Source organism: Prionailurus bengalensis, chromosome A1 (genome assembly GCF_016509475.1).
Source record: "Prionailurus bengalensis isolate Pbe53 chromosome A1, Fcat_Pben_1.1_paternal_pri, whole genome shotgun sequence".
Classification (NCBI taxonomy): Eukaryota; Metazoa; Chordata; class Mammalia; order Carnivora; family Felidae; genus Prionailurus; species Prionailurus bengalensis.
This window is the reverse complement of record NC_057343.1, coordinates 147,717,192-147,735,453: the sequence shown is the minus strand read 5'-3', so window position 1 is coordinate 147,735,453 and position 18,262 is coordinate 147,717,192. Positions and strand designations below refer to the sequence as shown.

Sequence of the window (18,262 nt, the reverse complement as noted above, 5' to 3'; positions counted from 1 at the left end):
ACCTGTTAGATTGATAATCTTTGAGGTGTTGCCAGTTTTGTTCCCAGCTTCTCCGATTAATTGTGAAATTAAGATTATAGAATTATGTGTGTCATACATAGAATGATGTTGCTAGATAATTTTAAGGCACTGAAAAATATTTTAAAGTCATAGTTATTAAGATTACTTTTAAAAGTTGGTTAAACGATTTATGTATTGAGACTGTTCACCACCCTAAGCAAATCTGAACACTTTGGGGCTTAAATGAAGTTGTTTTCTTCCATTGAATTTGACTGTTGTGTTCAAAATGAGATGGTTTATTACTTTGAAAATAAGTTATTTTATTTTCATTTATCACTGGAAAAATACACAAAGTGGCTAGTACATTTGGGAATTTTTAGGGTGGAAAGTGTTCCTGTACATGTTCCAGCGTGATGTCATAAAATCAAACATACTGGCTGGCTTCTTGGAAGCTAACGGTTCTTAAGAAATAAAGCCTGTGAATTAATTTCTAAGTGAAATGTAATATTTATTCATTACAAATGTAGTTTCTGGTAATCATTCTATTTGATTATTTCAGTGTACTAAATTTTGCAGTAATTTTATACATACTCCAGTGACTTCAATATTTTAATGGAATCATAAAATGGGAATATTGTTGTACCAAAAATATATCACACAAGTTCTTTTTGGATAACTTTTAGTGTGATAGTTCTTAATTCTTACATTAGTTTTTATCCTCATTTGCATTTATTTCTACTAATAAAAAAGTTTTCAATTCCATTCAGTGAAATAGAATGTATGCCAGAGGTCTATTGAACATTTATTAGTCTTTAGTCATTTGCGGGCTATCTGTTCTTAATAATTTAATTGTTTAAGCTAAGAGCTGACATTACATTTTTGGTAACCTCTTCACAAAATTGGAAACAGCTTAAAAATGGGAAAAAATAGATAAGGAGGAGTAATTTTCTTTAAGCTTAATTAAATGAGCAAGAGAAAACCAACAAACTTAAAAGATCACTGGCCCCCTGGGAGAACATGCCCAGAAGCCAGTATTCCAAACAGAAGTGTCCAGTGGGCCTGGGCTTTCCATGAGAAAAGAAGAAAGAGGAGCGCATCATGTTCTTATAAAGTGAGCCATTTATTTATTGTCAGCAGGCCCTGTCTTTCAGAGGAATGACGGACACTGTAATTTAGAAGTACTGAAGAGACTTTCACAGAGAAGAATCAATTCATTATATCCCTAGTAGTTTCACTTCCTCTTCCTTCCTTTGGGAGCAAGTAACACATCCAGGATAAATACATTTGGCGGAATATGCAGAAAGATACTTTATGTGTAGATGGTTTACGGAACAGTCGTGCCTTTTAACATCTTGGTTGTGGAATGCTGGTATTTTCTGAAGAGTTGAAGAAGTCTTTGAATCTTAAGGTAACACTGGACTTTGTTTCAGGAAAAATGAACGTGAATCATTTTCAGAAAATAACTCTCATTTCCAGAAAATGCTAGTGCCAGCTTTCTTTTCATCTCCTTTTGCGTGTTTCCCATGCATGTTTTATTTTCCAGATTACATTTTTAAGGGAATGGTATTCCACCAATTAAAATTCCAACAAAATGCAAAGCAAATTTGAAAATAACTTTTACATCAGAGTCTTCTGTTGCCTTTAGTTGATTTTCCAACATCCTGGATTCATTATTAGTAACCATGGTACTTGGTTTGTGCTGTTTAAATGTACTTAGTTTGTTATTTAAAGGTAACAAAATATTGTTGGAGGAAAATGGGGAGGGATGGAACCCTGAATATGCTTAGGATTTTAATCAATAGTGTTTAAGGAGAATTAGAGGAAACAGCTGGTTAAGCAAATATTAGGTGTAGAGTGGCCGTGATAGCATAAATTAATAATGCAGCTCTTTATTTACACCATGAAAGGTAGACTCTGTGATGGTGTGTGTGAAGTACGGTCCCTGTGTGCCACCTAGTGGATGAGTCAAAGAAGGTTTTTTTTCACTAGCCTCTCTCCCTAAAAAAAATCTGAGACTTCCATTGGGTTGACACTGAACGCTAACTGTATGCCAGATGTTGGGGTTGGAGCTCAGAGTAGAAAATACAGTAAGTGACTTTCATATAATTTAAAAATCAAGGCACCACTTAACAGTTGATTAAATTCCCAGTGGTTGCATTTAAAATCAGCTTAATCTTTACTGGGTAATTTACCATCAACTTTCTGCCTCCATGAGGGTATAGTTTAATAACTGTAACTCACTTCCAACACAGGATGTGTTTTGTAGAAGGATGCCATGACCTACCTAGCTCAAGAAAGGACTGGAGAGTTGGAATCCTGAATCACTCCTTCTCAAATGAAAATATATTTCTGTCTGGAATCACTGTTTCTCACATGGAAATATATTTCTGTAAAGTTCAGTGTTACTGAGTTTAAATGGGTAAATAAATACTAGATTAAAAGACTAGCACACATATACGAGCATATATTATTACATATTCTCTAGACATTTTTTCTGAACACTTTGGGGCTTAAATGAAGAGAGTAGTAAAATTTGTTTGGGGGTCCTGGAGGAATATTTTACAGAATATTGCCCTCAAACACTAATAATTCATGTAGAACAACGTCTTCAATACCTGTTGCTCATATGCAGTTTTGAAGTAGGAACATTGTTTTCATTAAATTGACATAATAGAAAAAATCCTAAAAAAAGAACTATTGCAAGGAAAGGCAGTGTTTGAAAGGAGCATCAGGAAGGCATAGATTAATCCATCAGAATACTGCATTGAGAATTTGGAAAACCTTTTCTCCAAGAGATACATGAATTATTATTCCAATTGGCTTTTTGCAAGATCTATGACTTAATAGCAACAGTGTTGAGCACACTGACATTCATCAAGACAAGTTCTGAAATTCACATTAGAAGGTAAAATGCCTCAGCAAGAAAAAAATGATTAATTTGTTACTTGCTGAGCTCTAGAGGTGTCATCCACAAATCGAGTTAGGGCATGCTGGTGTGGAATGGAAGTTCCCTATTTAGGGAACTTTGGTTTTGTGTATGGCCGTGAGACCTACACGGTGAAAGAAGGACAGCCTCTCATTAAGTCCTTTTTCATTAATTCCACAAAATTATAGCCTGAGTTGATCAGAAGTGGTGGCTGAAAACACTATCAATCATGTAAAATAAGGCATATTATCTTAATTCTTCTTTCCAATAAGCTGTTATCCACCAGAAACAAACCATTCTGTTAACAATTTCCTCTGACCATCCTCGTGATTTAGAATGAATCCCATACTTGTAGTTTAAGCACCTAAAAGTCAGAGGCCGTGAAAGAAGAAGTTCAGACATGGATTGCAAAATTGTCATTAATGATTTCAGATGACTTAAGGATACTAGAGTTTATGAGAAAGACCCAGTCAAGCTCTCTGAAATGCTCTGTTGCTACTGCGTTCTCAGCTATATCATAAGTAGTAGGTCCACAGAATGGCTTCTCCTGGTGATGGAGATGAGGAGGCTCCTGGGATTGAAGACTTCCTAGCCATGTTCAGATAAAGCCAGGATTTGTTTAAAATATCAAATGGTGCTGGACTATTTTGAGCTTCTATTCATTGTTTTATAGTCTAACAGGGGGGGTGGGAGAGTGACACCTGATATAGGTAGGGGTGGCAGGGGTTGCTAGAAGACCAGGAGGCCATTTGCAAAACAAGGCAAGACAAAAACAAACAAACAAAACAAAATAAAAGTAACAGAAAACTGACTACAGTTCAGGGGTTGGTTCTCAGTCTTGGAAGCCATAGAAATTTCCCTACAAGGAACACAAATCACTTGATTTGTTACTAAATTCCAATGACTATACTCCAGTTACATTTACTGTATTGAATAAAATCCAATTAAGTTAAATAAAATTCAAATTATTTTTATGGTAAATCTGGATTTTCCTAAACTTTTAAAGTTTCATGGATATCTTGGATCAGTCTCCACCTACACTGTCTGATTTTTTCTTATTTTGACTCTCTTATTTTGAATTGGGGATCACTTCATTTGATCATTCTTGCATTCATTTTGTTCATTCAATGAAATTATCAAATACTTGCTATTTGCCAGGTACTATGCTAGCACTATGTGCTGGGACCCTTCCATGAAAACTCATTCTAAAAAAATCAGAAAGTCAAAATTAATGATAATGAATCTAAAATGCACAGGATCCTAAGGTATACTGAGAAACAGAAACAACTAAAAAATTCTAGCCTCGTAGTTTTTATATTAAGAGAATTTGGGGCATACATCTTCAAAATCATTTTCCTTATTTGCTATCTAGCTGAGTGGATAAGAGCTTTGTTTTATTCGGTTGTGTGGGCACAGATGGGCCTGGGAGGGCAGCTCTGACACTCCAGAACTCCAGGAGAGCTAGGGTTCCAATAATCCGTCTGCTTGGATGGACAGGAAAAGCAAAAATTCATTTGCACACAGTTGCTGTCTGCCAGTTTGCGGCTAAATTCAGATTGAGCACAGGATGATGTAGTGCTTACCATTTGCACCAGGCACCATACTAGGGGTTGCACAGTAATTGGCTCAAGGAGTTCACAAGCTAGTGGAGAAGACAGATGGGCGCACATCATGAATCACTAGTAAAATTTGCCACGTAGGTGAAGTTTGGCTTCATAGTCTCCTGGGTCTCTTTTCTTTGCCTTTATCCAAACTTTCCACCTCGCCTCTACCTCATAAAGTAAGACTCCTGCTCTCTACCCCCACTCCGGAAGATCTGCAACTTCTCTGGTTTATTGATTTCTTGACTGACTGATTACACTTCAGTGTGAATGAGTTTCACTCATGCATTTACATTTCAAGCCTTTTATGTCCCTAAAGCAAATGTTTTGTTTTCTGTAAAAAGAATTTCAAACATTTGGGGGCCTTCCTATCCTTACACCAAAGGGTGTAATTAAGCTGATTTAGTCCTCCATGGTCTTCAATCTCTCAGTTACCCCATTCCGTGTGTGAGGCTAGAGGGACTCCCTCAAGGGCCATTTCTAGAAACTTGAAGGATGTTGGATCCTGTTAATGATTGGCTCCTTCCAGCTGAGCCGGATCAACCTGTCCTTTCATCCTCTTCCCAGAGCTTTGCCCAGACCAAGTTTCCCCTCTCCTACCTGGAGGGGCTTCCAAAGCCCATCCCTTTACTTTGCCAAAACCTGCCCTCACGTCCTCTGCAGCACTTGGGTCGCTGCCCCTGGACAAAGAGGGCACCTAGAGCTTCTTATGTTCTACTCTTTGAGCCCTTAGGTCATCCTGAATGTCCAGGTATAGAGGGAAAGAGCAACAGGAATCCACATATTTGGTCCAAGGACTCCTCTAAGTGAAGGGGCTGAGGGAAGAAGATGAAATATGTGTAGGGCAAGCATAGGAATGAGACCTCGTGTTGAAAAGATGGGTCGAAGTCAATATCTTTTAAATTATGCTCAGGTACCTAACTATGATTAGCTACAGAGAAATTTTGACATTGATGCTGATTCTAGATTCTGGAAAACTAACTACAGGAAAAAAATTGAACATTTGCTTTGGCTTTATATAAGAAACACTAATCATAGTCATTTGTGTAAATTCCCGTTTTATGTTTAATTAACATACAGTATAACAATAGTCATATTTTATTGGTTGTTTCAGATTTATGTTCTCATTGATTACATTCCTTGGATTACGCCACCATAGTTTGCTAGTCCTGTAAGATACTATCTGTTCTTATGTAAAGATATGCTCACCACTTTTTAAATTGCCAGGTCAGATAACCCATATTTAGAAAGTCCCATTTCCTTCCCTTTCTTCCCGGCAGCCTAGAGGAAAAGGAACATTTATCTGCATTATTCACCTAGCTAGAAGATATAGATGCTCACATTCAGTAGGTGCCCTATAAATGCTTACTGTTGTTGTCAATGTACAGTACAGTGCAGAACATGGGGCTTTCTTCATCTCCTGGCCTTTTATCCCAAGTGCCTATGTTCCAGATGTCTGAACACTTCCCAAACTCAGGCCATTCCCTGACTCAGTCTTTGTTTCCTTTTTAGTCTTCTTCCCATCATTCAGTGTTGTTAAGTGCATAAAATCTTCTCAGATTTAATAATAATAATCGGTATAAAATGAATAATGTAAGTAGAAATAATTGATAATTTCAAAAAATCTCTAAATTTAAGAAAAGCAAGACTAAAGCCTGGAAATGAGTTTAGAGAGGCTTTGGAACAGTGTAGGAATGATCTCAAAAGGATGCATTTATTGGATGAAAGAAAGAAGTCAAGGATAGTGTGACTTTTTCAAGGACAGACGATAACATGAAGAGAAATACAATAGACTAAGATTGAGAATAAAGGAAGAATAAAGGTTTCTTGAAGAATATTGTGAATATAATTTAGGAAAGACTGACAGGACAGTGGAGAACCCATGTGAGTTGAATGTATATATTTTAAGCACAGGAGAGAACTCAGGGCTGAAAATAGATTTGGAAGTCTTTAGTATTAAAATGGTAGTTGAAAATCATACAGAAGAGGGAAAGACATCATCCCAGGGAAGAACAAAGGGGAAAACAGCTGACCATGAACTGAAACCCAGGAAAAAATTGGTAAGAATGAGTTTTGCCATTGTGTGTGATTTTAACTCTCACTTTATCAATCATAAATGTCCACTGAGTTGGATAACATCAGTGTGTTATTAATCCTTATGTCTCAGAGTCTTAGTCAGTCCTCTGCTTATAGAAGGTGCCAGACATGTTTGTTAAATCAAATGAAATTAAAATGGTATTTCCGAGCCTTGATACTCTAATGACAGATTTTCATAATGATAACTCTGAACATGGGTAAGACCCCAAAATGTCTGAATTGTAGTTATTTATTCAATTTTGTCTGATACTGAGCTAGCTTTAAATATATGTTGTTGCATTTTGTTGTTTAAAGATCAGTAATCAATGTGTGGTGTAGATGGTAATTCACCAGAGTACTTGATTAACCTTAGCCCATGTTGTTTAGCTTAACATACAAATGAGTTCGCCACAGAATGCAGCCTAGTTCAGGTCCATTTATAATTCTTTTCCTAGTTCCTTGATCTTGAAGACCTCTAAATCTTAGATCAGATTTGGAGCCCAGAATCCTGGATTTCTCTGGTTTTTCCAGCAATTTGCTTCCCCCCCACCCCAGTTCTTCTCCCTCCCATTGTCCTCCCCACTAGGGCTGCCATATAAAAACCAAAGGATAACTAAATAACGTTTAGTAGAAGTATGTCTCAAAGATCTCATGGTACATACTTATGCTAATGAGATTATTTGTTGTTTATCTGAAGTTCAAATTTATCTGGGTGTCCTGTATTTTTCATTGACTAAATTGGATAACCCTACCCTACACTTGAAGTTCTTACTACTAGAATATGGCAAACAAGAGTTTCTCCATGAGACTTCTGAACACTTTCCTTCTAAAAGTCACCAAATGAAGTTACTGAATTTATTTTCACTAGTTAAATGTATTAAAAAGATCATCGAAATAAAATTGTCTAACTACAATATACCAATTGATGCAAATTTATAAAACATTTATAACTATGGTGTTTTGTATATATAGACTATACACCAACAGTTATAAAAATGACATAATGTATATTAGTAATCATGTGTTTTGGTCTATGCAGAATGTTACAAAATAATGCACATGTTAAAAACAAACTTTTTAATTTTCACTTTTGCAAGTCAGCAATAATGATAAAACAAGCAATTATTTTTAAATGAAAAAGCATACGTTCATACAAGCATGTAGAATGGGTACAAACTCCCAAATATTCTAACTGCAGAAATAGCTGAAAGGGATCTTTTCTCTTCTTAACTATGTCATTTTGTAGTTGTGCTGCCACCTTGTGATGTTTTGAGGTATGATTCAACTTAACTCAGTCCATTTACCATTTGGTCAATGTTAAAATTATTCCTCAGGTGATTAATGTTTTTCGTTTTACCAAAAAATGTCATTTATTTTTATATTTCGAAAGGGCTCTCAAATTTTTAATGCAAATATTTTCTAGAAGTTTATTGTCTGCAAATTAGTATATCATTCTTAAGATAATCGATTAGAAGTCATTTAGTACTGTTTTATGTTTTATGATAGAATTCTGGTTGTATGTGCATGTAAAGTTTACGTGACCTTTCATCCTGAATTTCCTTTAAACTAGTTGAACTCAACATGTCCATACTTGAACTCATTATCTTCCTTCTACCAAGCCTGGTCCATTCCAATTCTACATAGATACCAAGGCCATATAATTTATGAGCCAACCGGGAACACTTTGAAGGTGAAATTAGTAAGGTGACTTATTAATTATTCCAGAAAAGTAATATAAATCAAGACTGCCTCAAGCAAACTGGTTTTCTTATACATAAGTCAAAAATTGTCATCATCCCAGTCACCCTAACAAGAATGTTTGGACTTTTGGACGACCGGTCCATCAGACTGACCTGAAACTTCCATCCCAGACTTCCTGTCTTTCTTCTACCTGTTTGCTCCCTCAGCCTTTGCTTTCTCTTCTGTTGTCCATCAGCTTGCCAACATTCTCACTGTCTTTGACCTGTTGTCTACAGAGGGACCCACCAGCCAGAAATGCTTTTTCAGGAAAATCTAACACCTCACCTCTTCTATACTTGATCCAAATTGCTGGGGACTGCTAGGAAACCCTCCTAACACCTTGCATAATGGGTCATCATATCTGGACCACAGATCATCATATCTGACCTCAGATGGATCTTTAATGCTGTGTGGCAGTTCTATCAGATTTCTTAAAGGTTTTCTGTTTCTTGAACGCCCTGTAGCAGATATCTAAGCCTCCCTAATTCATATTAAAAATAGAAGCCATCTGGAAAGAATTTTGTCACTGTTCTGCCACCAAAACTTGTTTCTGACTACCGGCACCTCCATAGATTCTCTTTTCCTTTCTATTAGGGAAAGAAGAAAAAAAAAAAAAAAAAGCTATGCTTTACCTCTAAGAGTCTAAGGCAGACATTGCACCCTGAGCTCAAGATCCCATATCCTCTTCTCAGAAACAGTCCCTATTAATTAAGGTTTTTCTCTCTGGTATCTTCAACCTCTCCACTCTGGTTATTTCTTCCTATTTATTGGCATTTAACCATGGTCATAACTTTTTGTCTTAAAAATATATAACTCTCCATAATCTCACATACATTCTATCTACCAATCTCTCTCCTTCCCATCAGAGCCAAGCTTCATGAATTAATTACATGTGGTCATTCTCTACCCTTTCACCGCATCCACTTTTCAACTCACAACAATGTGCTTTTTCCCTCAACTACACCAGTGGAACGCTCCTCATCAGAGTCACTAATGATTTCTTTTGATACATTTTCTTTCTCTGAAATTTGAACTGCTCCCAGTTTTATCTAGTGTAGTAAATTATACTGTTTTCTCTCCATTCTATTTCCAAAAACAGAGTCACCATGTTGATTCTATCCCATAAATATCTCCTTTTCTATCTCAATTAGCATAAACCCTACCTTCCATGACCATCCCCTCTTGTCTAAATTCCTTCAAACCTTACCCATTGGTGTCTGCCTCTTCAGTCTTGTTACTTTCTAATGCACTCTCCCACACAGAAGCTAGTGTTTCTCAAGTGTAAATCTGAAAAAAGTTGCCCGCTTAACCCCTTCAACACCTTTCTATTACTGTGAACATTAAGTTCAAATTATTTAATATCATTTGCAAGGTTCTCAGGGACCAGTGCTAGCTTACCTTTCTAGCTTCACCTCTTCTCATCTACAGTTACGCAGCATACCAGATGGTAGGCCCAAAGGACCAAAACAAACAAGCAAAAGGGCACCTGGGTGGCTCAGTGGGTTGAACGTAGGACTTTGGCTCAGGTCGTGATCTGGTGGTCTGTGGGTTCGACCCCGCATTGGGGTCTGTGCTGACAGCTCAGAGCCTGGAGCCTACTTCAGATTCTGTGTGTGTGCGTGTGTGTCTCTCTCTCTGCCCCTGCTCCATTCACACTGTTGCTGTCTCCTACTCTCTCTGTCTCTCTCTCTCCCTCTCTCTCTCTCAAAAATAAAAACATTAAAAAAAAGAAGCAATCAAAAAAATCCAGGTAATAAAACAGAAAATAGAAACAGATCAATAAGAGATCTAAATATTAGAATTATCAGATACAGATTTTATGTGAGTAATATGTTTAAGAAATTAGACTCTGAGAGAATTTTGCCAAAGAACTGGAAACTACAACAACAAAAAAAGAGCATTCAAATGGAAATTCTAAAACTGGGAAAACAATTAATAATTAAATACTAATAACTAAAATTAAAAAACTCAATCCAGGAGTTTCTGAAAAGTTGAGACACATTGAAGAGATAATTAGTAAATGGAAAATAGGTCTGAAAAGCAACAATGACAATAAGAAGCAGACTGAAACCTAAGAGAAGAAGGGGAAAAAGTACTGGGGCTTGGGAAGCTAGGTGTGTGGGGAAAGGAGAGTAAAACATCTATGGGCATCGTGGACATTGCCATCCATCCCAGAAGGAGAAACAGCAAATGGGGCAGAAACAATGTTTTAGAAATAAATGCTTGTGAGGCGCCTGGGTGGCTCAGTCTATTAAGCTCAGGTCATGATCTCTCAGTTGGTGGGTTTGAGCCCCACATTGGGCTCTGTGCTGACAGCTCAGAGTCTGGAGTCTGCTTCGGATTCCGTGTCTCCCTCTTTCTCTGCCCCTCCCTCCCTCACACTCTGTCTGTCTCTCTTTCTCTTAAAAATAAAAAAAGTAAACATTTGAAAAAATAGCTTGTGACTGTCCATGTCACAAATTCAAGAAATACTACAAAGCCACAACAGAATAAATACAAAAAACAAAACAAAACAAAAACAAAAAACCAACAACCCACACCCAGGCACAGGACATAAAAAACTGCTGACAACTACAAAGACTGTTAATATGTTCTGGCAATAAAAGGCTTCAGGTAGACTAACAAATAGCAAAATTAGCCAGCTGGAAATTTTTCCTTTTTTTTTTTTTTTTCCACATTAGAAAATGCCCAAAATCAGCAGGTTGGCTTGACTGGGTGGCTCTTATCTGCTGAGCCTACTTTCTCTGAGAGAGCAAAGTCTTTGAGCCCAGAGGGCTTGAAGGGTATCAGAGAGATACCAGTTCCCTGAAGGAGCTAAACTGAGATACTGAGACTTAGTGGTGACTCAGTTCCTGCAGTCTGTTTTCAGATGTCGTCCAGTCGTATTGCTGTTTAGGAAAAATTATGGACATGTTTGGGAGGTTCATATCCATCTGTAATATGATCTAATGTTATTTATGTATTTATTTTGGTTATCTGGGATACTTTGTTGTCAAAAAAGTGGAAAGTGCAAACATCAGACACTCAGAAAAACATTCTAAAGAGAACATTTAAAAGATGGAACTCAATAAATAGAGTATGGCTAAAAATAAACTGCCACATGAATTTTACAGTTATTTGACCCAAAATTGGGACCCGATGGATCTTGTGAGCAGATCAGACTAGGTCTATGATTTAAAACATTATTTACTTTTTTTTTTCCTTCTGAGGGAAGAAGCTTCCTAACTTTGTAACTTTATCACTCTCCAATGTTATCTTACATTACAAAGAGGAAATCAATAGAATGATCGTAAAGTTTATGATTTATATAGGATAGTTTACAATATTGTAACTATTTGTTTAAGGCACCAAGAGGCAGATCTTGGTAGCTAAAGTAAATGCAAATATATCACAAAGATGATGACAATGACAGTCTCCAGACTTCATTCTCCAAATCTTCTCTTCCCAAACATTCATGCAGTTCTTTCACCCTTTGCTCCTTCACTTCTCTCAGGCAGGAATCGCTTACCCTTGATCCCTCCCTCCTGAACTATGGCTCCCAATAGGATCATTAATAGAACACTTCCTCATGCAACCTTACATTGTACCGCCTGCCCTCTGAAACTAGTCACTTTTGTCTCAGTTCCCTCTTAGTATTTTATTTGCATCACCATTACTCTACGTAGCACAGTTTTCTATGTATTTATGCTGTAATTAATTATTGACATGTCTTTCACTCATTTATAGCCTCCTTGTTAATGGACTGTTTTATCCACCTGATATTCTTAAGACTTTTGACCTGAAAGGTTAGGTCAGATTCAAACCTGAAAGGTTTGAATCAGAGTTCAAAGAACCTGATCTGTTCCAGTGTTCCACCCACCACAGGAATCCCTTGTGTGATATAATTTGTTGATCTACTTCAACACCTGCAGCCTCAGAAAGCACTATGTATTTTGCAGGGCAATTCGTTTCACTTTGAGAGGACTTACCAAAAAGTTCTTGCTGACATTGTGCGAAATCAGCTTTCCTCACTGTCATCCATTTGTTCTGGTTTTGTCCTGTGAAGCTACCTTGAATAAGTTTATTATCTTCCTAGTTCGTATTTGGGCAATTTATTCCTAAATGCAAAACAATATGTTTTGTTCTATAAAAGTTTATTATTTGGGGCACATCATTCCAAACTCTGCAGATCCTTTTATTTCTTCTAGCTTCCCAGCCACATTGCAATCGCTCTTAGTATTAGCTTTATAACCCACGTACAGGCTTTGAGCCTTGGAACTCTATGACTGAAAGGAAAAACCCAATTTGTATTACCATGACTTGAAAGCAAACCTCCTGATTGATAGTGCTCACAGAATTATAGAAATGAGTAAGATAATGTCCTTGTCACTGGAAAGGTCTCCTTTTATTAAACAAATAGCTGGTGCACCAGAAAAATGGAAAATAAATGTCAATGCAGAGTTGAAAACCTTTATTTTCAAAATGGAAGGCATTGATCTTCTGTACTCCTTTATTGTGACTATCTGATTATGTATTATTACTATTTCAAATTAATCTTCAGATAGCAGAATGAGAAGAACAATGCATCATCATTTAAACATCTGCATCCCATAAAAGGTTAGGTTATGTCAAAAATTGAAACCTAGCTTGGTCTCATAGTGAAATCATTCATGGTAATGCATTAATTGCCCAAACATAAAACAAAATAGTTCGAAGAGTTTGAGGTCTAAACAGTGAAGGCAAATACCAATTTACTATAATTGATATAGAGGAGGGCCACCTGGGTGGCTCAGTTGATTAAGCATCCAGCTCCTGACTTTGGCTCGGGTCACGACCTCACAGTTCCTTAGTTCAAGCCGAGTCCCGGTTAGGGTTCTGCACTGACAGCATAGAACTTGCTTGGGATTCTTTTCCCTCTATCTCTGCTCCTCCCACACTCACACTCACACTCTCTCCCAAATTAAAAAAAAAAATTAGTATAGAGCAAAACGTGATCTTAATGTGTGTTACTATGCATTCTGTGAAAAAAAATGCACTGCCTCCCCTCATCCCTCTTTGTCTGCACCAGCATGAAAATGTCCATGCTGAGCATCAGAAGTAAACAGTCTATGACTCCTGGATAATAATTATTCCATGGCTTTGCTATAGGCCAGTAGCTGCCACCTCAGAAGGGGAGAAAGTCATTCAGATATGACATACCTACAATACCTAGAATGCCAGGGTGCCCTCTTTTTAAAAATCCTGGTTTCTATGCAGCATAGTAGTAGATAAGTGTAATTTTATTTTTTTTTTTATTTTTTTTTCAACGTTTTTATTTTATTTTTGGGACAGAGAGAGACAGAGCATGAACGGGGGAGGGGCAGAGAGAGAGAGAGACACAGAATAGGAAACAGGCTCCAGGCTCCGAGCCATCAGCCCAGAGCCTGACGCGGGGCTCGAACTCACGGACCGCGAGATCGTGACCTGGCTGAAGTCGGACGCTTAACCGACTGCGCCACCCAGGCGCCCCGATAAGTGTAATTTTAAATAAAGCATGTGTTTTAACCAACCAACAGAAGGGATTCCAGTTGTTCCATTCTCCTAATGTTAAAGTAGAAGTATAGAAATTATGCTCCTGTTATTATCAACACTTTAAATTGGTTGTTAATTAAGCCTATTATCCTAAATTATGGAACAGGACTGGTTTACTATGAAATTTATCAGGAATCAGTTCTTTCTTTGTTTATGTATTTCATTTATGTATCAGAATGTTCTCATGAATTGCAAATCCAAATTTTTGGTGCATGGGTGAACACTACAGGAAATTCAAGTTTGAATGGACTATATAAAAACATTTCCCTTCATCTGTGCCCTGCTATACAATTGAAAATTATCTAAGCATACACAAAATGTCTTGCAGTGTATTGACTGCCTGTGAAGTTGAGATTTTGATATAATTGCATTCGTGCTCTGTGTAATGCTTAGGATCCTTCGATTAAAGAAGATTGTTCAGAGCAGAGCAACTTTCTATATAGCCCATGGGATTTCTCTTGAAGTAAAACAAAGGCATCCTGGGCCTTGATAATTTACAATTTGAACTATTTTGCTCCTTAAGGACAACCAAAGGAGTGTTATTCAGCATGACTAGGCTCTATATAACTTACCCTAATGATAGTAATCATATAAAGTCACCAAAAATATTTTGGACACACCTGATGAAAAAAATAATAATGTCCTTTAAGATTCTCCACTCTTGGAGGATTATTAACTGGTTAAACAGCAAATTGAAAAGTGGTGAATGGAGATAAAAACAAACTGTATCTTTATTTATAAAGCCAGATCTTTACGTTTAGATGCTGGAAAGCACGCTTGTTGGCTGAGATACAAAGTGTAATAGGGATTGGAAGCTTACTTCAAGGGACAGTATGGAAGGAGAGAGAGGACAGAAAGAATAAGTTCTACCAAAAAACCCAAATCCCAAAAAGCAAACAAACAAAAATGTTCCTTCAGTAGTTTATTGAAGGTAAGCTCATCACACTGGATATTTTACATTTGTTTGATAACTTCAAGTTTCTCTCTACACAGCCCATAGCTGAAGTAACCAAACAGATACTAAATATTCAGTGTGATGTACCTTATCATCATTATGCACCGAAAACAAAAAGAGCAGTATCCCTACTATGCAAAAAGTTCTTAAAAATCAATAGCATAGTTTCAACAAGAGTGCCAAGACAATTCAATGGAGAAACTATACTCTTTTCAACAAATGATGCTGGAAAAAGTAAACAGCCACATACAGAAGAATCAGTCTGGACCTCTACCTCATACTATACACAATATTCATTGAACATAGATCAAAGGCCTAAACATAAGAGCTAAACCTATAAAATTCTTAGAAGAAAACAGAGGAGTATATATTCATGACCTCGAATTAGGCAGTGGTCTCTTAGAGATGACATTAAAAGCACAAGCAACCAAAGAACAAATGGATAAACTGGGCTTCATCAAAATTAAAAACCTTTGTGCTCCAAATGTCAATATCAAGAAAATGAAAGAACAATACACAGATTGGGAGAAATATTTGCAAATCATACATCTATTAAGTGTCTCATATCTAGAATATATAAAGAACACTTACAACTCAATGATTAAAAAACAACTCAATTTAAAAATGGGCAAAGAATTTGAATAGACATTTCTCCCAAGAAGATATATAAATGAGCAACAGACACATGAAAAGTTGCTCAACATCATTAGTCACTGGGGAAACACAAAAACCAAAATGAGGGCTGCCCGGGTGGCTCAGTCGGTTAAGTATCCAACTCTTGATTTTGCCTCAGGTCTTGATATTACGGTTTGTGAGATCGAACCCCACATTGGGCTCTGCACTGATGTGGAACCTGCCTGGGATTCTCTCTCCCTCTCTCTCTGCTTCTCTCTCTCTGTCTCTCTTAAAGTAAATACATAAGCATAAAAAAAAATGAGATGCCACTTCACACCCACTAGGATGGCTATAATTAAAAAGACAGACAATAATTTGTTTAATTAAAACCTATCCTGGTAAGGACGTAGAGAAATCGGAACCCTCATGCATTGTTTGTAGGAACGTAAAATAGTGAAGTGCAATCCCGTTACTAGTCCACACAAAAACTTGTACATGGATGTTCATAGCAGCATTGTTCATCAGAGGCAAAAAGTGACAATATAAGCCTAATAGCCATCAACTTCTAAATGGATAAGCAAAATGTGAAATATTCATGCAAAGAATTATTGAAAAGAATGAAGCACTTATATATGCTACAGATTGAAAACATGATGCCAAATGAAGGAAGCCAGTCATAAAAAAAAACCACATAGTGTATCATTCCATTTATATGAAATGTCCAGAATACGATAAATTGAAACAGACAGAAAGTGGATTTGTGGTTGTCAGAGAATGGAGAGTAACTATCACAGGTATAAGGTTTCTTTTAGGAGTAATGAAGTGTTCCAGAATTAGATAGTGGTAACGGTTGCACAACTTTGTGAATATGTATCTTTAACTTACTCATCTCACTTTGTAGAATTGAGCCTAAGAAAATAAATTTAGATTGCTAAAAATTTACCTATAGCTATGTGATGACAATGTTTTATTAGAAAAACAATAAAAACATACTTAAATATACAAAATACATGATTGTTTAAAATATTTTTGGCATGTATATTTTATACACACATAAACATCCATATCCATGTAAAAGAAGATTTGATGAAATGGAAAGATGCCGATCATATATTCAATTTTTAAAAATCACTTTTAAAGACACTGTATAATTTGGTTTTATTTCGGTGAAAATAAAAATAGCACTTGTTATTGCTAAAATGTTCAGATATGTATGCAATAAATATCTTGCTATTATAAAAATAAGGCTGCAATAAACATAGTGGTACATATATCATTTTGAATTTGTATTTTTGTTTTCTTTGGGTAAATACCCACTGGTGGAATTACTGGATCATACGGTGGTTCTATTTTTAGTTTTTCAAGGAGACTCCATATTGTTTCCCACAGTGGATGCATCAATTTACATTCCCACCAAAAGTGCACAAGAGTTCCCTTTTCTCTACATCTTCACCAAAACTTATTTCTGGTCTTTTTGATACTAGCCATTCTGACTATTTTGAAGTGATAGCTTATTGTTGTTTTGGTTTGCATTTCCTTGATGATTAGTGATGTTGAACATCTGTATGTCCTCTTTGGAAAAATGTCTATTCAGATCATCTGCCTATGTTTAATCAGATTATTTGTTGTTTTATGGTGTTGCATTGTAGAAGTTCTTTATATATTTTGGATACTAACCCTTATCAGATACATCATTTGCAAATATATTCTCCCATTCAGTAGGTTACCTTTCATTTTGTTGATAGTTCCTTTTGCTGTGCAAAAGCTTTTATTTTTGATGTAGTCCCAATAGTTTATTTTTGCTAGTGTTTTTCTTGACTGAGGAGACATATCCATAAATATGTTACTAAGGGGAATGTCCAAGAGATTATCGTCTATATTTTCTTTTAGGAGATTTAGGTTTTCGGATCTCAGATTTAGGTCTTTAATTCATTTTGAGTTTATATTTGTGTATGCTATAAGAAAGTGATCCAGTTTCTTTCTTTTCTTTCTTTTTTTGCATGTAGCTGTCCAGTTTTCCAAACACCCTTTATTAAAAAAGACTGTCGTCTCCCCATTATATATTCTTGCTTCATTTGCATAGCTTAATTAACCACAGAAGTTTGGGTTTATTTCTTGCATCTCTATCCTGTTCCACTGACCCATGTATCCACCTGTCTTTTTGCAATTGATTTCTAACATAATTCTACTATGGTCAGAGAGTATATTGTGCATGACTTGGATCCTTCTACATTTATAAGAATTATTTTATGGCCCAGAATGTAGTATCTTGTAGAATCCTGGTAGATGCCTGGTATACACATGAAAGGAATGTACATTCTACTGTTATTGAATAGAATGTTGTATAAATATAAATGAGATCAGGCTGATTTATAGTGTCCAAGTCTTCTTTGTGTTTACTGTTTTTTTGACTAGTTATTCTATAAATTACTGATAAAGAGATATTCTCTCCTTACAGTTGTATCAGGTTAAAACCTTCATGTATTTGAAACTCTGTTATTAGTGGCATACATTTTTTTTAAGATGGTAATGTCTTACTAATGATTTTATCAACTTATCATTATGAAATTATCCTCTTCTCCTTGCTGATATTTTTTGGTTCTGAAATCTACTTTCTGATTTTAATATAGTCTCCCCATCTTTTTTTTATTAGTATTAGCATGTTATATACTTCTTCATCCTCTTACTTTTAATATATTTTTGTCTTTTTCATTTAAAGCGACTATCTTTTAGGAAATATACAGTTAAGTCTTTCTTTACAACTAAATCTGACAATCTCTGAATTTTAATTGTTTTATT

At 36.2% G+C, this 18,262-nt stretch overlaps 1 protein-coding gene across 2 annotated transcripts in view; it reads left to right on the top strand.

Moving 5' to 3' along the window:
- HAPLN1 (hyaluronan and proteoglycan link protein 1) overlaps positions 1 to 18,262 on the top strand; it is a 72,985-nt gene that overhangs the window by 871 nt on the left and 53,852 nt on the right. The gene's annotated exons all lie outside the window — the stretch shown is intronic.